The sequence below is a fragment of the Schistocerca serialis genome, chromosome 4 (assembly GCF_023864345.2).
Source record: "Schistocerca serialis cubense isolate TAMUIC-IGC-003099 chromosome 4, iqSchSeri2.2, whole genome shotgun sequence".
Lineage (NCBI taxonomy): Eukaryota > Metazoa > Arthropoda > Insecta > Orthoptera > Acrididae > Schistocerca > Schistocerca serialis.
In genome coordinates, this window is record NC_064641.1 from 448,350,343 (window position 1) to 448,373,842 (window position 23,500).

General features: G+C 43.0%; 1 protein-coding gene across 2 annotated transcripts in view; it reads right to left on the bottom strand.

The window, feature by feature from the left end:
- LOC126475084 (ABC transporter G family member 23) overlaps positions 1 to 23,500 on the bottom strand; it is a 380,919-nt gene that overhangs the window by 204,456 nt on the left and 152,963 nt on the right. Inside the window, exon 1 of one of the 2 annotated variants that reach the window (XM_050102650.1) lies at positions 20,857 to 20,964. The exons of the other annotated variant lie outside the window; for it this stretch is intronic. The gene's annotated coding sequence lies outside the window, so the exon portion shown is untranslated. Of the gene's footprint in view, positions 1 to 20,856; positions 20,965 to 23,500 lie in introns of those variants that run through there. 2 annotated transcript variants of the gene reach the window in all.

The window sequence follows — 23,500 nt, forward strand, 5'->3', positions numbered from 1 at the left end:
GATGACTTCGTGCTTTTCATTACCATTTTTTGCACCATACAGGTATCTTGTCTAAATCATTTTGCAATTAATTTTGATCATCTAATAACTTTACATGACGGTAAATGACAGCATCATCTGCAAACAATATAAAAGGACTGCTCAGGTGTTCCCTAATCCTTTATGTAGATCAGGAACAACAGAGGGCTTGTAACACTTCCTAGAGGGACAGCAAATATTATTTCTGTTTTGCTCGATGACTCTCCCTCAGTTGTTATGAAATGAGGCCTTTCTAACAGGAAATCACGAATTCTGTCACATAACTGATACTCCGTAGGCATGCAATTTAATTAGAAGTCGCTTGTGAGGAAAGGCGTCAAAAGCGCTCTGGAAATCTAGTAATATGGAGTTAATTTGACGTCCCCTGTCGATTGCATTCATTGCTTCGTGAGAATAAAGAACTAGCAGTGTTTCACAAGATCGATATTTTCTGAATCCGTGTTGGCTATTTGTGAATAAACTGTTTTCTTCGAGCTGATTCATAATGTTCGAGAACAGTATATGTTCGAAAATCCTACAGCAAATCGATATGAGTTTATAACTCATCAAATTATTCCTATTTCCTTTCTTGGATATTGGTGTGACTTGTGCAACTTTCTAGTCTTTGGGTAGGATCATTCTACGAGCGAGAGGTTCTATATGACTGCTAAGTACGGAGCTACTATATCTGCCTACACTGAAAGGAACCTGACTGCTATACGATCTGGACCGGTAGCCTTGCCTTTATTGTTTTAAGCTGCTTCGCTACATAGAGGATATTTACTTCCAAGTTACTCAAGTTGGCAACTGTTCTTGATTCGAATTCTAGAGTATTTACTTCGTCCTTTTTTGTCAAGGAGTAACGGAAAACCGCGTTTAGTAACTCTAGTTTCGCTGTCACCAATAACATCACCACTGTTATCGCGCAGTGAAGGTATTGATTGCGTCTTGCCACTGGTGTACTTTACATACACCAGAATCTCTATGGGTTTTCTGCCACATTTCAAGAGAGTTTCGCTGTCGAAACTATTAAAAGTATTTCGCATTGAAGTTCGAGTTACGAGCTTCTGTAAAAGTTCACCAGTCTTGGGGATTCTGCGTTCTTTTAAATTTGGCGCGCTTTATTCGTTGCTTCTGCAGTAGTGTCCTGACCTTTTTTGTGTACCTAGGGGATCGGTACCATCTCCTATTAATTTATGTGATATATATCTCAACTGCCGTCGATACTACGTCTTTGAATTTTAAACCACATCTGGTCGACGTTTACAAGTCCAGATTGAAAGCAGTGGAGATTGTCTCTTAGGAAGGTGTCAAGCGTTTTTTACCCCCTTTTTTAAATAGATGTACTTTGCGTTTATTTTTGGTGGTTCCAGGTGTTACGGTATTCAGTCTAGCTGCCACAACCCATTAAACTGGCCAGTAACCTAGAAAGAAAGTGGCTGTGAAGAAATCATTTCAGCGTCTGAGCAACAGTCCTCTCTGACAGCCGGCTGTAGGCCTTGGCAGCAGAGGCTACTGAAGCTTTCTAGCACGGCGAGATTACACAAGTCAGACTGGTCGGCCACTCATCAGCCGGGAATTTTACGTCGCTCTTCGCGCAGGGCAGGAATTTGTTAAAATACCATAAGCTCGTAATACGAAGCAGTCTACGGGTTGATATTTGTGCAGTGCGTTTTCCTGGCTTCAAATGCTGTTCCATATGTTATTTTATAATTTCGATTCTTGTTCTATGTCTGCCTTCGCTGAATTACTGGTGTTCTGTAACCGAGGATGAAAAAAAAGGGGTGGGGGTGGGGGCACGCTAATAGCTGGTGGCGTAAAGTTCCTGATCTACAAATTTTGTACCAGAGTCCCGGAATGTTGAAGTTTAAACCTCTCTCCAGGGTGCCATGGTATGAGACCATACGAGGTGACGCCGTGGTAAGCTTCGTAACCTCGTATTCGGGAGGACAGCGGTTGAAACTCGCCTCCAGCCATCCACATTTAGGTGAGCCGCGATTTCCCTAAATCGCTTAAGGCGAACGCTAGGACAGTTCGTTTGAAAAGGCACGGTCGATTCTCTTTCCCATTCTTCTCCAGTCCCAGATTGTGCTCCGTATCTAATGATCTGTCGACGACGGGTCGTTAAACCCTAAGCTTTCGTCTTCTGTCTTTTCGTAGAATGAGGGCATGTAACACTATATGGCTACGCGTCAATCCGATGTAGGCATTCAAGCTTTTGGTAATATTCCAGTGTGGAGTAGGCTACATGCTGTAACCTTGTTTCATCCTCTCTTGTCTGTAATTATCAACAACACAAACTCAGCACAGCCACGTAAACGAGACATTTAGGGGGCTGAAATTTAAGACATCCAATTTTTGTCCATCATTATACCCATAAGCTCTGTCCACGATTACTAGTAGTGTGCGGCCTGGCTCTATAGGTTCCACAGTTTCTATTACAGGTTTCTACGGCTTGTAGGGGTAACTAAATTTTGACTTGGAACCCACGTCTGGAAATGAGGTGTCTGAATATAAAATAAGTTTGAAGATAGGATCTCTCTCAAGTCTCCCGCTTCAAGGTGGGGTACATAATGGTATAGCTGCACACAGCACGTATCGAGGACGTTTTACTGACCGCCTGTCACATACTATTGTTTTCGACTGCGCGAAACTAGTACGTTCGCTACTTTCACTTGTATTACTAAGTTTCTACTTTTTATTTTTTTTAAATTGTCTGATTGCTGATTGGAAGTATGCGGATTTTGTAATGTTTGTATAATATTTTTTACGTCAACGATCGCTTAGAAATACAAAAAATATTCACACTTACGTTTTGACAAAGTTGCCATCTTCAGATGTGCTAAATCTTCAAAAAGCTTTATACAGATAAACAAATATAATTATGCCTTTTGAACATCATGAAGTCATTTAACATTTCAATGAATGTGCATCATATCGCCAAATGATAAAAGACTTAATGTGAATATTTTGTATATCTATGTAATGGTTGACTCAATAGTAATACAAAAGGTTCTACTTAAGAGTTCTTCGTGTGATACTTTGCCTAACCTCTGAGAGTTTCGTGCTCAGTCACCTAATTTCGACTGTAAACAGTTTTTCAGGCCACATCAGGTCATTTAATACTTTCGAAATTTTGAGGGAATTCAACCCTATTGTCGATAAGTGATTGCTGAGTTGTGGCACAGCACGTGAATATCATGGCCACGAACAAGTCTACCGATCTGAAAGTGTTATTGTAAAGGGAATTGTGTCTTTCTCATATTTTATCTCCAGAATGATGGTTTTTATCAAGACTAATTCAGTAATATAACACTTATGCATTGTAGGTCTGGCAAGTATTACGATAAAGTCTTTAAGCTGTGGATTGTTTCTCCAATCTTGCTGCGCACTGAAAGGCGCGCGGGCTGTTACGGAAATAGCGTCGCTGAAATGGGAGGTACTTAACCAGGTGTATGCTGCTTTTAGGAGTATTGAGACAAGTAGTAGAGTCACTGTCTACATAATCCAAGTTCGTGCCACGAGTGGGAGTCTTGATGTCAGACGCCAGCATTAGTTGCCAGCTACCTTGTTTCACGGACTCTGAGAGAAGGGTTTCTTTGAACATACGACCACTAATTGGCAACTTCGCTAATTAAATTGAAGGCCTGTCTTTCAGCAACACAGCAAACACAGACAAACTTCTACAGAATACACTCTATGCAGAAAACTGTGAGACTTTGTGTCGCATTCTTCCCATTATGGACGTAGTCACTAATTGTTTGTATTCGTAGGGAAATAGTTTTTAACTCGAGATGAGATACCTGTGATTAATTCGTTGGTGACTCATTGTGTTTCATTTTCTCGAACCTATCACAGATGATTGATGTGAAATAATCTTATACGTCGATAAAAAGTGTTACCTGATTATTTGAGCCCTGACAAGGAAGCAGAGACTGTTCACATTACTGTTCAGCTGACTACTTTTCATGTAGTATTACAGCGTAACTGTTTGTCGAACTTGGGCTGTGTCCTTTCGCTGTGGGAAATTTCATTACAATCAATCGAATCAGTGCTAGTGGACATGGCAAGTTACCACAGATGCGCACTTGAATTCTGCCGAAAACTGTCGTTGTGTGAGGTCTGACTTTGCAAATACGTTTACGTAGCAAATATGTGCAGTTACTTAAGACCGCCTTCCACATAAGGCCCGTTTCAGTCCACACTCGTCTGAAATAAAGCAATTTGCCGTTTCACACGATAGTTGCTTACGAAGTCATATTGATTCTACCAAAGGAGCTGTTATCTCTTCACAAATATGTCACCCGCTTCTACATCGCGCTGACAGTGAGATTGGTCTATCGCATATGTCCTGCGACTCTTCTTCAGATTGGAACGATCGGCATCTTTTTTCCAAATACATGGCCTACTATGTTGTTCAGTGACTTACGACAAGCTATTGCTAGAAGTGAGGCCAAGTGTTCCGTAAATTTGATATAGAACCATCAGATCCAGTGCCATTCCTTCCATCGTGCAACTTGCAATGGTTTTCTGTTTCACGCCTACTTTCTTGTGTATACGTCATGTCGAAAGTAATTTCGGATACAGAACTTAGCATTTTATCTCATGTTAGCAGTTTCCGTTTAGCGGTCCTCACGGTCAATGAGCGTCTGGGATCATGAAATTGTTTCAGTGATTGGTTTTATGTAGGACGAAAGCCTTTTACGATTGTTTGCCAGTTCGGTCGTTAAGATTTTGCTTTCACATTCGTCGAAAGCGTTTCGCATAACTGCCCTTTCGTTTCATTTGACATCGTTCTGCTTTTGTTTGTCAGGAAGCATTCGATTTTGGTTGCTAGAAAAATACAAGGAACTGTCGAAGCTGAGCAGATTGAAGACGACAATAACCAGAGAACAGTGAAGTGAGCGACTGGAGAGAAATATAGGATGTAAAGCGGATTCATTAAACTGAAGTCCGCCCCCTGTAGCTGAGTGAGCCGGCACGGTAGCTCAGCGTGTTCGGTCAGAAGGTTTAGCTACCCTCTGTAACAAAAAAAACTGAGTGAACAAATCAACGATCAATCTGAACAGGCGTCATCGGACGTCCGCCAGGAACAAATTCAACGAACAATCTAGAACAAAATGAGATAAAAAAAACTGGTCAGCGCGACAGACTGTTAATCCTAAGGGCCCGGGTTCGATTCCCGACTGGGTCGGAGATTTTTCTCCACCCAGGGACTGGGTGTTGTGTTGTCCTAATCATCATAATTTCATCCCCATCGACGCGCAAGTCGCCGAAGTGGCGTCAAATCGAAAGATTTGCACGAGGCGAGCGGTCTACCCGATGGGAGGTCCTCGTCACACGCCATGATGATGATGATGATGATTATTATTATTATCAAACTGAAGCGTCAGCGTGAACAGACTACTAGAAAGAAGGTGTTATGGCGCACTGTTGATAAGTACATTTCTATCCTCACTTGGATAAATTCCTTCTGATTAACGTAAATGTTCGTGGTTCGATACCATTTTACTTGATATGTGATAGAAATGCCAACCCTATCTGCGTTGCGATTTGCGTGTAATACTGCAGGTCCCCCTTCAGCCTTCTTTTATTAAACGGCAGGTTAAAATGTACATTTCGCTTGCAATATGGCCGTATCTAAAACTGTGACAAACATGATATTGTAATGTACTTCCTTCTGGTAAATCGGAGCGACGTTTATAACTGACATGTATTGTAAATAAACCTTCCGCTGTAAAGTGCTGAAGACTGCTTTTAATAGTTTTACAGCAATACACTGCTGTCTACATATGCAGAATTACTAATCAGTAGTGTCATCGCAATATAAGAAATTTTTGCGGTCCTCTACATCTGCTTTTATATGGATACTCTGAAAATCAAACTTAAGTGCCTGGCAGAGGGTTCATCAAACCACCCTCACACCAATTCATTATTATACCAATCACGAACAGCTTGCGTAAAAAATGAACACCTATATCTTTCCGTGCGAGCTCTGAATTTCCTTATTTTATTATGATGGTCGTTTCTCCCTATGTATGTCGGCGTCAACAAAATATTTTCGCATTCGGAAGAGAAAGCTGTTGACTGAAATCTTGTGAGACGATGCCGCCACAACGAGAAACGCCTTTGTTTTAATGATGTCCACCCAAAACCTGTATCGTAACCGTGAAACTCTCTCCCCTATTTCTCGATAGTACAAAACGTGCTGCCCTTCTCTGAACTTTCTCGATGTAGTCCGTTTATCATATCTGGTAAGGATCCCACACCACGCAGCAGGACTCCACAATAGGACGGACAAGCGTAGTGTAGGCAGTCTCTTTAATAGATCTGTTGCATCTAAGTGTTCTGCCAGCAAAATGCAGTCCTTGGGTCGCCTTCCGCACAACATTTTCTACGTGTCATTTCCAATTTAAGTTGTACGTAATTATAATTCCTATGTATTAGAATTTAAGTTTGATTATTTATCGTGTAACTGAAGTTTAACGGATTCCTTTTAACACTAATGTGGATGACCACACACTCTTCATTATTTATCGTCAATTGACAATTTTAGCACCAAACAGATATCTTATCTAAATCGTTTAGAAACTGATTTTGATCTCCTGATGACAAAAAAATGGCTCTGAGCACTATGGGACTCAACTGCTGGGGTCATTAGTCCCCTAGAACTTAGAACTAGTTAAACCTAACTAACCTAAGGACATCACAAACATCCATGCCCGAGGCAGGATTCGAACCTGCGACCGTAGCGGTCTTGCGGTTCCAGACTGCAGCGCCTTTAACCGCACGGCCACTTCGGCCGGCTCCTGATGACATTACTAGACGATAAACGACAGTACCATCTGCAAACAAACTAAGACTGCTGCTCAGATTGTCTCCTAAATCGTTTGTACAGTTCAGGAACAACGGAAGGCCTATAACACAACCTTGGCGTACGCCAGATAGCACTTCTGTTTTGTTGTTGTTGTTGTGGTCTTCAGTCCTGAGACTGGTTTGATGCAGCTCTCCATGCTACTCTATCCTGTGCAAGCTTTTTCATCTCCCAGTACCTACTGCAACCTACATCCTTCTGAATCTGCTTAGTGTATTCATCTCGTGGTCTCCCTCTACGATTTTTACCCTCCACGCTGCCCTCCAATACTAAATTGGTGATCCCTTGATGTCTCAGAACATGCCCTACCAACCGATCCCTTCTTCTGGTCAAGTTGTGCCACAAACTTCTCTTCTCCCCAATCCTATTCAATACTTCCTCATTAGTTACATGATCTACCCATCTAATCTTCAGCATTCTTCTGTAGCACCACATTTCGAAAGCTTCTATTCTCTTCTTGTCTAAACTATTTATCGTCCATGTTTCACTTCCATACATGGATACACTCCATACGAATACTTTCAGAAATGACTTCCTGACACTTAAATCAATACTGGATGTTAACAAATTTCTCTTCTTCAGAAACGCTTTCCTTGCCATTGCCAGTCTACATTTTATATCCTCTCTACTTCGACCATCATTAGTTATTTTGCTCCCCAAATAGCAAAACTCCTTTACTACTTTAAGTGCCTCATTTCCTAATCTAATTCCCTCAGCATCACCCGACTTAATTAGACTACATTCCATTATCCTTGTTTTGCTTTTGTTGATGTTCATCTTATATCCTCCTTTCAAGACACTGTCCATTCCATTCAACAGCTCTTCCAAGTCCTTTGCTGTCTCTGACAGAATTACAATGTCATCGGCGAACCTCAAAGTTTTTATTTCTTCTCCATGAATTTTAATACCTACTCCGAATTTTTCTTTTGTTTCCTTTACTGCTTGCTCAATATACAGATTGAACAACATCGGGGAGAGGCTACAACCCTGTCTTACTCCCTTCCCAACCACTGCTTCCCTTTCATGTCCCTCGACTCTTATAACTGCCATCTGGTTTCTGTACAAATTGTAAATAGCCTTTCGCTCCCTGTATTTTACCCCTGCCACCTTTAGAATTTGAAAGAGAGTATTCCAGTCAACATTGTCAAAAGCTTTATCTAAGTCTACAAATGCTAGAAACGTAGGTTTGCCTTTCCTTAATCTTTCTTCTAAGATAAGTCGTAAGGTCAGTATTGCCTCACGTGTTCCAGTGTTTCTACGGAATCCAAACTGATCTTCCCCGAGGTTGGCTTCTACTAGTTTTTCCATTCGTCTGTAAAGAATTCGTGTTAGTATTTTGCAGCTGTGACTTATTAAGCTGATAGTTCGGTAATTTTCACATCTGTCAACACCTGCTTTCTTTGGGATTGGAATTATTATATTCTTCTTGAAGTCTGAGGGTATTTCGCCTGTTTCATACATCTTGCTCACCAGATGGTAGAGTTTTGTCAGGACTGGCTCTCCCACGGCCGTCAGTAGTTCCAATGGAATATTGTCTACTCCGGGGGCCTTGTTTCGACTCAGGTCTTTCAGTGCTCTGTCAAACTCTTCACGCAGTATCGTATCTCCCATTTCATCTTCATCTACATCCTCGTCCATTTCCATAATATTGTCCTGAAGTACATCGCCCTTGTATAGACCCTCTATATACTCCTTCCACCTTTCTGCTTTCCCTTCTTTGCTTAGCACTGGGTTTCCATCTGAGCTCTTGATATTCATACAAGTCGTTCTCTTATCTCCAAAGGTCTCTTTAATTTTCCTGTAGGCGGTATCTATCTTACCCCTAGTGAGATAGGCCTCTACATCCTTACATTTGTCCTCTAGCCATCCCTGCTTAGACATTTTGCACTTCCTGTCGATCTCATTTTTGAGACGTTTGTATTCCTTTTTGCCTGTTTCACTTACTGAATTTTTATATTTTCTCCTTTCATCAATTAAATTCAATATTTCTTCTGTTACCCAAGGATTTCTACTAGCCCTCGTCTTTTTACCTACTTGATCCTCTGCTGCCTTGACTACTTCATCCCTCAAAGCTACCCATTCTTCTTCTACTGTATTTATTTCCCCCATTCCTGTCAATTGCTCCCTTATGCTCTCCCTGAATCTCTGTACAACCTCTGGTTCTTTTAGTTTATCCAGGTCCCATCTCCTTAAATTCCCACCTTTTTGCAGTTTCTTCAGTTTTACTCGATGAATTTCCGTTAGTTACTACGCACAGTGACGTCTCCGACAGTAAAACACAAAGCCAGTCGCATAACTGAGACGATATTCCAGATACACGCAGTTTGATAACAAGTCGCTTGTGACATATGGTGTCAAAAGCTCTTGAAATATAGAAATAAGGAATCAATTTGAAATCTTGTGTGAGTAAAGAGCCAGTAGTGTTTCACAAGAACGATGTTTTCCAAATCCGTATTGATAAGTGTCAATAGACCATTCTGTTCGAGCCAATTCACAATGTTCGAACACAGTATATGCTTCAAAATCGTGCCATTTGCTTCAAAATCGTGCCATATATCAACGTTAATGTTGTTGTTGTTGTTCAGTCCTGAGACTGGTTTGATGCAGCTCTCCACCCTACTCTATCCTCTGCAAGCTTCTTCATCTCCCAGTACCTACTGCAACCTACATCCTTCTGAATCTGCTTAGTGTATTCATCTCTTGGTCTCCCTCTACGATTTTTACCCTCCACGCTACCCTCCAATACTAAATTAGTGATCCCTCGATGCCTCAGAACATGTCCTACCAACCGATCCCTTCTCCTAGTCAAGTTGTGCCACAAACTCCTCTTCTCCCCAATTCTATTCAATACCTCCTCATTAGTTATGTGATCTACCCACCTAATCTTCAGCGTTCTTCTGTAGCACCACATTTCAAAAGCTTCTATTCTCTTCTTGTCCAAACTATCTATCGTCCATATTTCACTTCCATACATGGCTACACCCCATACAAATACTTTTAGAAATTACTTCCTGACATTTAAATCTATACTCGATGTTAACAAATTTCTCTTCTTCAGAAACGCTTTCCTTGCCACTGCCAGTCTACATTTTATATCCTCTCTACTTCGACCATCATTAGTTATTTTGCTCCCCAAATAGCAAAACTCATTTACTACTTTAAGTGTCTCATTTCCTAATCTAATTCCCTAAGTGTCCGCAGCTCGTGGTCGTGCGGTAGCGTTCTCGCTTCCCGCGCCAAGGTTCCCCGGTTCGATTACCGGCGGGGTCAGGGATTTTCTCTGCCTTGTGATGACTGGGTGTTGTGTGATGTCCTTAGGTTAGTTAGGTTTAAGTAGTTCTAAGTTCTAGGGGACTGATGACCATAGATGTTAAGTCCCATAGTGCTCAGAGCCATTTAATTCCCTAAGCATCACCCGACTTAATTCGACTACATTTCATTATCATCGTTTTGCTTTTGTCGATGTTCATCTTATATTCTCCTTTCAAGACACTGTCCATTCCGTTCAACTGCTCTTCCAAGTCCTTTGCTATCTCTGACAGAACAACAACGTCATCGGCGAACGTCAAAGTTTTTAATTGTCCTCCATGGATTTTGATACCTACTCCGAATTTTTCTTTTGTTTCCTTTAGTGCTTGCTCAATATACAGATTGAATAACATCGGGGAGAGGCTACAACCCTGTCTCACTCCCTTCCCAACCATTGCTTCCCTTTCAAGTCCCTCGACTCTTATAACTACCATCTGGTTTCTGTAGAAATTGTAAATAGCCTTTCCCTGCCTGTATTTTACCCCTGCCACCTTTAGAATTTAAGGAGAGTATTCCACGCAACATTGTCAAAAGCTTTCTCTAAGTCTACAAATGCTAGAAACGTAGGTTTGGCTTTCCTTAATCTTTCTTCTAAGATAAGTCGTAGGGTCAGTATTGCCTCACCTGTTCCAACATTTCTACGGAATCCAAACTGATCTTCCCCGCGGTCGGCTTCTACCAGTTTTTCCATTCGTCTGTAAAGAATTCGCGTTAGTATTTTGCAGCTGCGACTTATTAAACTGGCAGTTCGGTAATTTTCACTTCTGTCAACACTTGCTTTCTTTGGGATTGGAATTATTATATTCTTCTTGAACTCTGAGGGTATTTCATCTGTCTCGTACATCTTGCTCACCAGATGGTAGAGTTTTGTCAGGACTGGCTCTCCCAAGGCTGTCAGTAGTTCTAATGGAATGTTGTCTACTCCCGGGGCCTTCTTTCGACTAAGGTCTTTCAGTGCTCTGTCAAATTCTTCACGCAGTATCATATCTCCCATTTCATCTTCATCTACATGCTCTTCCATTTCCATAATATTGTCCTCAAGTACATCGCCCTTGTATAGACCCTCTATATACTCCTTCCACCTTTCTGCTTTCCCTTCTTTGGTTAGAACTGGGTTTCCACCTGAGCTCTTGATATTCATGCAAGTGGTTCTCTTTTCTCCAAAGGTCTGCCTGTAGGCAGTATCTATCTTACCCCGAGTGATATGCGCCTCTACATCCTTACATTTGTCATTTGTCCTCTAGCCATTTTGCACTTCCTGTCGATCTCATTTTTGAGACGTTTGTATTCCTTTTTGCCTGCTTCATCTACTGCATTACGTTAATGATATGGGCCTGTAATTCAGTGGACTACTCGTATTATCATTCTTGAATACTATGTGTCTGGTGCAACTTTCCAGTTTTTGGGAACAGATCTTTCGTTGAGGGAGCGGTTGTATATGATTGTTAAGTATGAAACAATTTCAACAGCATACTCAGAAAGGAAAGGAACCTAATTGGTATACAATCTGGACTGGAGTATTTGCTTCGTCCTGTTTGGTGAAGGAATTTCGGAAGGCTGTGTTACTCTGCATTAACAGCACTGACATCGACTGTATTTCCATTGCTATCGGCAGAGAAGGCGCTAATTGTTGAGCCGTGGCGCCATTGAGTTAGTAGACTGTTTTGTCTGGCGCCACTGGCTGAGGTGTAGTATCGACTATCCCTCTTGTGGCCCTATAGCCAATATCTGTGTCCTTAGAAGGTCTTTGCTTGCCGATATATACACGGGGTTCGCTGCCCGAGAGAGAAGCACAAAGTTTGGGGACTGGGGGTAGCGTCGCGACAAGAGGTTGTCACGAGGTCCGAGCGGCCGAAGCCACGAGCTGCGAAGATACCGGAGCACTTCACCGGGGTCAGGGTCGACTACAAGCAGCAGGCCGATATCCCGTCGGTTGGTTGGCAACATTCGTGTCGGACGGCCGCTCGTGGCCTGGCTGCCCTCTTCTACCTGGCTTTCATCGGCACCACTCAGAAACCGTTGCGGCGCACCGTGCATCCATGGAACTGCTTGCTGATTTGTTTCGTTGTCTACCTGCCTTTTCATTATTTCCTGGTCTGTACCTGACCCCCAGAGTTTTACTCGGTCGGCTCTTTGGTCGTAAATATAGGCAGCAGTATTGTACAAAGACAATAACTGTCATTTGAAAATTTGTCCCGCTTTTATATTGCCTTTCCTTTCTGGTTTGTACCCGATCATTAATGTTCTAATTAATCACTTCTTGTCCTAAATACAGCCGGAACAATTGTACTAGGGCTTATGTTGTCGTTAAACAAAAGAGGGACCTTGTGGTTAGATTTATCTGTTAACTGCATTTTTCAGTCATTAGTTATAATGTGAACAACCTGTTGTACTAAGCTGTTCGTTTCTGTGTTTGAAAGATAGGGTCATTATTGATGTATTTTAGCTGGATCATGTGGTTTCGCCAAGTGAGCTCTCTCGTATTAAGTGTTCACAAGAAATGTTTTAAGACGTTCCTTCACAGCGGTCTTAATAACTGATAATCAGTTTAACTTTGAAAAATTAACAGCCAACTGTTACCAGGGCTTTAGGCAAAAATAAAATTGTCAGAAGGGGTGGACTGGGATCCACTCGTACTTTGGTTACCGATTGAAATTAAGAGGTTGGTTGCTTTGAAGTAAGCCTTATCATTGTCATATTGTTTGCTAATCTGTTTAACCTTTAAGCATAGGTGAACATCTTAACCCCGAACCTTTCGACATACAGCTCTCAAATTAAAAGTTAAGTCATCTGTTTTGAGTAATTGAATGAATCTTATCATCAATGGTGCTTATATAATTTTCATGCGTTGCAGTAGGCATTTAATAAGACAGACTGTGTCCAGGCCGGCCAGTGTGACCGAGCGGTTCTAGGCGCTACAGTCTGGAACCGCGCGACCGCTACGGTCGCAAGTTCGAATTCTGCCTTGGGCATGGATGTTTGAGATATCCTTAGGTTAGTTTGGTTTAAGTAGTTCTAAGTTCTAGAGGACTGATGACCTCAGAAGTTAAGTCCCACAGCGGCCGACCAAGAGCCACTGCTTGCAGTTGGTTCCGGAAGGAATTGTTCCACGTCTGGAATGACTCCATACGGTATGCAGTCAGAGTGCACATTCGCTTTCTTCCCCTCAAAATGGTTCAAATGGCTCTGAGCACTATGGGACTTAACATCTGACGTCATCAGTCCCCTAGAACGTAGAACTACTTAAACCTAAGGACAGCACACACATCCATGCCCGAGGCAGGATTCGAACCTGCAACCGTAGCGGTCGCGCAGTTCCAGACTGTAGCGCCTAGAACCCTTCGGCCACACCAGCCGGCTTTCTTCCCCTCATTCCCAGCCATGTTCCTAAGGACATATGTAGTAATCGATACGCCGTTTCCAGGACTGCTGCACTTAGCAACGGATGTCTCTGTATGTGTGATGGACAGTGTAAATGCCACCTGCCAACACATTGTTCACAATCGGTCGTTCTTGTCAGTGAAAATCCAGAAATACAAGATATCCAAAAATATATGGTGCAATAAATGTACAGTGTTTTTTAGTATTTATATGCCTAATTCTAGATAGAGATGAAGTTATTTTTTCGATCACAGTATCCTCCTACCATGTGAGAAGTCACGTATAGTTAAAAAACTGTTTTGTCAGTGCTGACCATGTATATGATTGATATATATATTTATCAGTACGATATTATTATTATTTAATCTGACTGATAAAACACAAACACAAACACACACACACACACACACACACACACACACACACACACACACACACACACGTATGCGCAGTTTATATTCTAAACTGTGTCCCTCGAATATAAGACAAGCGGAAATTACAAATTACAAGCAGCAGATGAGCAGGTTGAAGACGTCAAGGATGAGAGAACAATTAATAATGGTTACATAACTGGCCAGTATATTCAGGAACAGTGGAGGCCAATGTCATCCGTTGTGTAGTATTTATTAACGTTTATATTAAATTCTTACCAGCTGTTAACGACAGATTTCATGTGGGAACCTACAGATATGACAGTTCTAGGACGAAGCTGTTGTTGTTATCCTCAGCTGCTTAAATGGTTGCCTCAGAAAACTTAAGAATTTACATCGTATAATATCAGTATCGCTCATTTTTGTACAAAGGATACTTGATAAACATACGGGACCTTATCTACGTGTTCTTTCCCTGCACTGTTTGAGAATATGGACCAGGAGAGAGAGATGAAGAGGGGCCGGAGGTAGATGGCAACGAAGTACCCTCTGCCATACTCTGTAAAGTAACTTGTGAAATATAGATGTAAGTACAGCCAGTTTTAGATTTGGTCCAGAATAGTTTCCCATTTAACATTAACGAACAAGTGAAGTAACACACTGATATAGTGTCTTCAAAATCAGTTATCACACGCAAAGCAGACACTACTGGACATAAATACATAACAAGATCTGTGGTGCATGATTTGCATGTCACTTTCCTAGCAGCAATCGGAGCCAGATGTCACACAATATGTTCCCTGTTCGGTTTCCTTGCTAGAGTCCACATTCCTATTCCGACGTCGTTTACTGCTGCAAGATCTGCCATTAACTGTCCATTACCGCCGCATGGACGTCACATGCGTGGTGTGGTGAGCTGGAGGCGGGCAACCGCCCTTGGCGGCGCACCTGCATGTGACGCGGCGTGCGCAGGCGGGAGGCTGTCCCGTGACGTCAGATCGCAGGCGCAACCGAGGCCGACTTGTGAGACTGGCTCGCCTGGGAATTCCGCGCTGGAGCCGCTGGAAAACTCCGCGTCCCTAGGTAGTGGTTCTGGACTCCAGGTCGCACAGTGACCTCTGTGGCCGGCTACAGCCTCGCGAACTCGTCCTCGCGCGGCCACACAGCATACTCGTGAACTTTGTGCTGAGCACAAAAAATAATTAATGGGAATTCCGATCCTACAACACGGCATTTCACCATAAAATGTGGATTTTCACGATCTTAAATGTAACAATTGAACTTTCTAGCAGATGAGAAGTGCGTACCGGACCGGGATTCGAACGCTGGTGTTTAGCCTTTCGTGGTGAAGTGCTCTGTCGACTAGCAATCCAAGTACGACCCACGGCCCGCCCTCACAGATTTACTTCCGCCAATACCTGTGAGGGCGGGTTGTGAGTCGTTCCTGGATAGTTTACTCGGCAGAGCGCTTACCCACGAAAGACGAAGGTCCTAGATACAAGTCCCAGTGCGGTACACCTATTTTATCTACCAAATAGTTACAGCGTACACTCCGCTGCAAGGTGAAAATTCATTGTGAAAAGTTGCTGTTATTGAAATTTCCGGACTTTTATACTGTGGTGGAGTGCATTTTCTTGATGAATCCAACATTTCGTTTCATGATCGCGGAAACATCTTCGGGGAGAGCAGGAATAGGGAGGGGCGGTTATGGGGAAGAGGTCTCAGCTTCAGTTCACAGCAGTGATTCACGTGAAATTTCATTGTGAGGTAGAACACAAATTGGGCTTGAGATCACGCGATTTTGAAATACGAGCGCAGCTGGTGCCTCACTGTTCGTCGTCCGCTTACTACTGGTCATACATTTAAGGCAACGCCTTGTCGATGCCGCCAATTTTCTCTGTATCTCTCCATCTTTACCATTCCGTTGTAACTGTTGCATCCATTTCTCTCTGTTCGGATCATGGAATTTCCAGACCTATCTCTTGATTTCTTCCCCGAGTTTTTGCCTCGGAAACAGTTATTTAAAAAATCAGTATGCCGAATTCGGTATCTATTTAATTTTGACCTTCACTTATGTATGATATTAATCTAATTTTTGTGGTAAATTTGTTTTAGTTTCCTGTCATTACTTTTTTTGCGTTCAGTATGATGTTGTGACTCTCCTCCATATCCATAAATCAGCTGCTTGTATCGTTCTTTCCTTTGCTGTTTTTCCAGATTCCACGACTGAGAAGCGTAGCTTGCAGCTCTCTAATTATCGAGCTGACATATTAATTCTGATTTCTGTTGTTCATGAGTTTATTTACTAATGACTTAACTCCTCTTCTGATGGTTTTTTAGTCATCGTCATTCTTTATAAAGTGTCGATTAGATTTCTGTTATCACGAGCTAATCATCTACTCACGAGAACACAAATAAAGTTAGCTACTCACGTGGCGGAATGTCGTCATACCTTGTCTAGTTTATGGCATGACGGGCGGGCGCAGTTAATCGCTGCCAAACTACGCGCTGCTTCCCGGCGGATAGGATGTTCATAGGATACTCCGTATCTGAAGCCGTGCAGCAATGGAGCGTTGCACGTGCTACTGTATGAAGGGTGTAGCGCAGATGCGTCGACTCGGTGAAACTACCGCCGCCAAAATCACGTGCCTTGGTGATTGTCGACTGTCGTGCTGTATAACAGCGGATAGACAAGCCACACACAGTTCATCAGATCATTTGTCAATTCAGTGATGAACAACAGCAACCGATTATTAGTTACAGCTTCTAGGACTATCTCCTTGCTGCGCAATACAGAATACAGCGTTCTTCACGTCACACGACAGTGGAATTAACACGTGCGCAAGAAAACCGTCAATGGGTGTTTAAAGCATGAGACAGGTGATTTTCGCTGATGGCAGGGTACAACTATATCAAACTCCGCATGAGGTGAAGTGTCCTGTTTGCTAACAGTGCAAATTTCAGGCTGATGGTTTAGAAATGTTTACATATTATGAAACAAGTACTATGATACGCTTGGCATCATGTCTCATAGGCGAGAGATACAGGAACTAACTGTACAACCATGTTCTTCCGTTTGTTCGCCTAAAGTGTCCTGCAAACAGCCTGTATCTTCAGTATGACAATGAATTACATTTATACTCCGCAGGCCACCTTAGGGTGTGTGGCGGAGGGTACTTTGTATAGCACTGTAATCTTCCATACCTGCTCCATTCCTCCACCATACCGTGTTCCAGTTACGAGTGGTGCTTGGAAAGAAAGACTATTGGTAAGCCTCTTTGTGAACTCGAATCTTTCCAATATTGCCTTGTGGACTATACAGAAAGCAGTATTTTGGGTGACTATTCTAGACGTGCGTCCTACTCCCAGAAGCGATGATGATGATTATGACATATCTATTTACACAATAAGTTACCTTTATTCATGTTGAGGGTCAACTAGAAATCCCATCACCATTCGTAAATTTTCTGAATTGCGACTTCTTTTTTGTATTACATTGGCCCATCCGACGTTATTCACTACATCTATGTATATTGTGAACAGTATTGGTTGGTCCTATAACAGTTCCTTGGGGTACTCCCGAAATTACTTTTACTGCCTGATTTCTATCCGTTAAGAATGACGTATGTTCTGTCGCTCCCGAATTGAATAAAGATAGTGTTCAAAATGGCTCTGAGCACTATGCGACTTAACATCTATGGTCATCAGTCCCCTAGAACTTAGAACTACTTAAACCTAACTAACCTAAGGACAGCACACAACACCCAGCCATCACGCGGCAGAGAAAATCCCTGACCCCGCCGGGAATCGAACCCGGGAACCCGGGCGTGGGAAGCAAGAACGCTACCGCACGACCACGAGATGCGGGCCTATAATAAAGATAGTGTGGGGAACACTCTACAAAGATGATCGTGATCCTCACAAGCACCCATCCCCGTCCTCACACGAAGCCATCTCACCTGATTTGAATACAAGAGAGCACAGTTGTCACGTCATCGAGATATATGGAACCAACATCTCGAAATCTGCGAGAGTTGTGCATGCCGTCTGAGCCATCGTGGTTTAGAATGGCTCTCCAAAGCTTTCGTAGATCCCATGTCACTATTATCATCAGGCCGCGACAGTATCACACGTAAATCTAATTGCTCGTAATTGTAATTTCTAGAATACTGTACATACACACCTGGAACTGTAATTACTTCAAAGAAACGAGTTTACATTTTTGACTCATGTGAATGAGCAGTTTCCTCAAGTTCAGATGAAACTTGCAGATTGATCATACATCGAGTATCGTATTGTATGCCTGCAGGTGGAGCCTTATTTTTCCGAGGTACATTGCAATTAAATTGCAAGCATCTGGAAATAGAAATATATAGTATTCGTTATCTACCGGTAAAATTCATTTATTCCAGCCATTATCCAACGACTGAATGAACAGGAAGACGAATGGAAATGGTACCAAGCACATATTACCGTGCATGGTTTGTGTAGTTGTGGATGCATAGTTCGGTTCTACCTTGTAGTAGTTATCGACTATTCAGTGATATGCATATTGCACCAGGCACATATTACCGTGCATGGTTTGTGTAGTTCGGTTCTACCTTGCGGTAGTTATCGACTACTCAATGATATGCATATTGCTGCTCGATAGCTGTGATATGCGTATTGTCTCTGGATATCTTAGAAAATGAGATTACCAATAGAAAGATTTGAGGCTCAATGCCAGTTTGGGAGTTAACACAATATTCACTTCAGGATAATCTTCCACTCACTTCGGCGAATGCTTGGACCGTTGTTTACAACAGCGCACGATCCTTTCATGCACTGAACGAAAATACATAGTATCCTATGACTATAATATCAATGAATCACAAGTGGATTGGTCAGCTCATACAAATACCTCTGAACTAAGCTAAAACTAAACTTCTCCCGATCAGGCCACGAAGGCCCAACGGTACCGACCGGCCGCCCTGTCATCCTCAACCCCCAGGCGTCACTGAATACGGATATGTGGTCAGCACACCGTTCCCCCGGCCGTATGTCAATTTCAGAGACCGGAGCAGCTACTTCTCAATCCAGTAGCTCCTCAGTTTGCGTCACAAGGGCTGAGTGCACCCCGCTTGCCAACAGCGCTCGGCAAACCGGATGGTCACCCACCCAAGTGCTAGCCCAGCCCGAGAGCGCTTAACTTCGGTGATCTGATGGGAACGGGTACTGCTACTGTGGCAAGGCAGTTGGCATACAAAGACCTCAGTGTGTCAATTTACAGGGATGTGAAATGGAACGGTCATATAGTCTCAGACGGATTGTAGACGGCCGTTCATTGGTGGAATAGTAGGGAACTGGAATCATACAGAAAAAGACTTTATGCGAAACATACCTAGAAAATTGTTCAAAAGCGTGGGACCCGTACGAAATATGACTGACGGCAGATATTGAACGGATGGAAATGAGGGTAGCACGAACAGCCACAGGTTTGTTCACCCTATCGGAGAGTGCTACAAAGACGCTGAAAGAACTGAATCGGCAGTCGCCAACTACCCCCATGGAAACGTACTACGTGAATTTAGTGTGTCATCGACTATCACTGTAATAATTTTATTATTTTGATACGTAGTGATTACTTTAGTTGTCATTCGCAGCGTAGATTTCTGTCCATATGACATAGCAGAAGCCGACCTTATAACTTCTGCCTGTTTTGATAATTTTACCGTTATGTCTGCAGATTTGTATAAATATAAAAATATCATACAGAAATTTCCTATTTATCACTTTGTGGAAATTGCTCCAAGTTGTAAATCCGTCCCTACAATGGTACACTTGTGCAAGTGAGCGTAAAAAGAAAAATTTTAGCTTATGTTTTAATAACTACTTTGCAACAATTTTAGAAAAGGTGTTTAGGGATGTTTTATTGACACGTAACAGGAATCACGCTGCAATTAAAATAAATAAATAAATTTGACACGAAGTACAGTAATACCCGAGCGACATCTGTCGGTAGCATTTGCCGGCCAGTACTTTCCACCACCTGGCAGCCCAGGGGTGCCCTGGCTGCAGTGAAGTGCACTGTAGTGTGTGATACAGGATACGGGCATTTGGCGTGGTCTTAATCTTGACTTCCCGGGGCATCCCGCATCTCGTCTCTCCTATACTAGGCAATGTTTTACATAGAGTACTTGTACCACTGGTGTAGGAGACATGCAATGACCTTTTATCGAGATATGTTGTAACACGTTTTTGCAATTAAAACGCACGTGCCATTGTATACTTAATTTTATTTCTGTATAATTCACATTGTATGAATGAATTCACAGATCTGAAGATGGTAGCCATGATGAACCGAAACCAGTAAGCGATCTTCGATAAGAAGTTCACCTTGACTCAAGTACTTAGAAAGTTTCTAGAACCAACTTTAAGCGATGAATCTGGGAATATATCACAACACCTAACGTATCGCTCCCATAGCATCGCGAAGACACTGAGACATTTAAGAAATAATTCTTCGGGTGTTCAATACATGAGTGTACCGGGAAAAGTCCAACTGGTACAGGGGAACGTACCGTCAGACATGCAATTCTCAGTAGTTTGCAGAGAATGGATGCAGATGTAGATGTGGAAAACTTGTCAGACTCAGCTATCGCTCCGTTCTGTAGTAATGCGGACATTGAGGATAGCAAAACTACAGTACTATAGAATTTTGTAGAAGAATAGAACACAACGTGAGCTATAAGACACTGTTCTCACGTCGCCTTTCAGCAAGACACTCGTCAGCGAATAACTCTTGTTTACTTCGTTATCAGCGAACTTCACATTTGACGTGCAACACTGCGCTGTCACATTTGCAGCGGCGAGCTGTGTCTCTCTTCCGCACCCGATGGCCCGCTCGTGGCCTGACGCACCTACCTGTAGGTAACGCAGCTGGCGTCGGCGGGAGCGAACACTTGCTGAGAGGCGGTGGGTTCCTGCAGCGACGACTGCCGGCGCGCGACTGACAGCGCCGGCGTCTGCGCCGCGGAGTCCGCCTCTGCAAGGTGAGCCACTTGCCCTCACGCAGCGCCGCCCTTGTGCTCGCAGAACGTCACCCACAGCCGAGCGGCTCTGTACGCCGTGTCTACCGAGCTGACGTCTATCTCGGCTGGGCTTCACGCACCGTCCTTGCCAATTGCCGTCATTTCAGAATCACTGAGATATTTGGGAAAGCCACCCGTGACAAAACTATACTACTGGCCATTAAAATTGGTACACCATGAAGATGACAGGCTACCGACGCGAAATTTAACCGACAGGAAGAAGATGCTGTGATATGCAAATGATTAGCTTTTCGGAGCATTCACACAAGGTTGGCGTTGGTGGCGACACCTACAACGTGCTGGCATGAGGAAAGTTTCCAACCGATTTCTCATACACAGACAGCAGTTGACCGGCGTTGCCTGGTGAAACGTTGTTGTGGTGCCTCATGTAAGGAGGAGAAATGCGTACCATCACGTTTCCGACTTTGATAAAGGTCGGATTGTAGCCTATCGCGATTGCGGTTTATCGTATCGCGACATTGCTGCTCCCATTGGTCGAGATCCAATCACTGTTATCAGAATATGGAATAGGTGGATTCAGAAGGGTAATACGGAACGCCGTGCTGGATCCCAACGGCCTCGTATCACTAGCAGTCGAGATGACAGGCATCTTATCTGCATGGATGTAACGGATCGTGCAGCCACGTCTCGATCCCTGAGTCAACAGATGGGGACGTTTGCAAGACAACAACCATCTGCACGAACAGTTCGACGACGTTTGCAGCAGCATGGACTATCAGCTCGGAGACCGTGGCTGCGGTCACCCTTGATGCTGCATCACAGACAGGAGCGCCTGCGATGGTGTACTCGACGACGAACCTGGGTGCACGAATGGCAAAATGTGATTTTTTCGGATGAATACAGGTTCTGTTTACAGCATCACGATGGTCGCATCGGTGTTTGGCGACATCGCGGTGAACGCACATTGAAAGCTTGTATTCGTCATCGCCATACTGGCGTATCACCTAGCGTGATGGTATGGGGTGCCATTGGTTACACGTCTCGGTCACCTCTTGTTCGCATTGACGGTACTTTGAACAGTGGACGTCACATTTCAGATGTGGCTCTACCCTTCATTCGATCCCTGCGAAATCCTACATTTCAGCAGGATAATGCACGACTGCATGTTGCAGATCCTGTACGGGCCTTCCTGGATACAGAAAATGTTCGACTGCTGCCCTGGCCAGCACATTCTCCAGATCTCTCACCAATTGAAAACGTCTGGTCAATGGTGGCAGAGCAACTGGCTCGTCACAATACGCCAGTCACTACTCTTGATGAACTGTGGTATCGTATTGAAGCTGCATGGGCAGCTGTACCTGAACACGCCGTCCAAGCTCTATTTGACTCAATGCCCAGGCGTATCAAGGCCGTTATTACGGCCAGAGGTGGTTGTTCTGGGTACTAATTTCTCAGGATCTACTCACCCAAATTGCATGAAAATGTAATCAAACGTCAGTTCTAGTATGATATATTTGTCCAATGAATACCAGTTTATCATCTGCGTTTCTTCTTGGTGTAGCAATTTTAATGGCCAGTTGTGTATTTCACCTGGTGGGCAAGATATATGAGACAGGCGAAATATCTTTAAACTTCAAGAAGAATGAAGTAAACCGGATTACAAAGAACATAGTTTCTGACAGGTGCCAATACTGCCGAAACATCACTTTAATGACACATGGTCATCAAATACTACTCTGAAGAGCGAAAGGAACAGGTACACCTGCCTAATATCATGTAGGTCCCCAGCGAGCACGCAGAAGTACAGTAACACGACTTGGCATGGACTCGACTAATGTGTGAAGTAGTGCTGGAGGAATTGACACCATGACTCTTGCAGGGATGTCCATAAATCTGTAAGAGTACGACGGGGTGGAGATCTCTACTGAACAGCATGTTGCAAGGCATTCAAGATATGCTCAATAATGTTCATGTCTGGGGATTTTCGGGCCCAGCGGTAGTGTTGTAACCTCCCCACAAAAATTTTTAAAAGAAAAGGACGATACTAATTAGAAATGCTGATGGACATGGCTCTATGCGTAACCTGCCCACAATGAAATGTACTCACAATGGCAACAAAAATGTGAAATTCGCAATCTGACTCAAATATAAATCCTTCAAAAAATTAAAGTCCATTCAGTGACAAGAAAATTCAATTAAACCGAAATATCGGTCTTTGGCCCTGTGTAAAACAATCAGAATTAAAGTCTTACCTCAGAATAAATGGATGTCACATATCTGCTCTTGTTGTTGCGCACCGCTTGGAGGAACTGCATTGCAAATAATAATATTCTCTTTTTTTGTGATTTTAGTGGAATTTTTCTTCAAAAGAAGTGGAATGAAATGGGAAGTGCAACGAAATCTTGAGTTCAATAAAAAATTAAATTTTTGAGAAAATGCTTTTGAAATAAAAAAATTATTATTGGGAGACTTGTTGGAGAATAATTACAATAAATAAAATTTTTCATTATCTAATG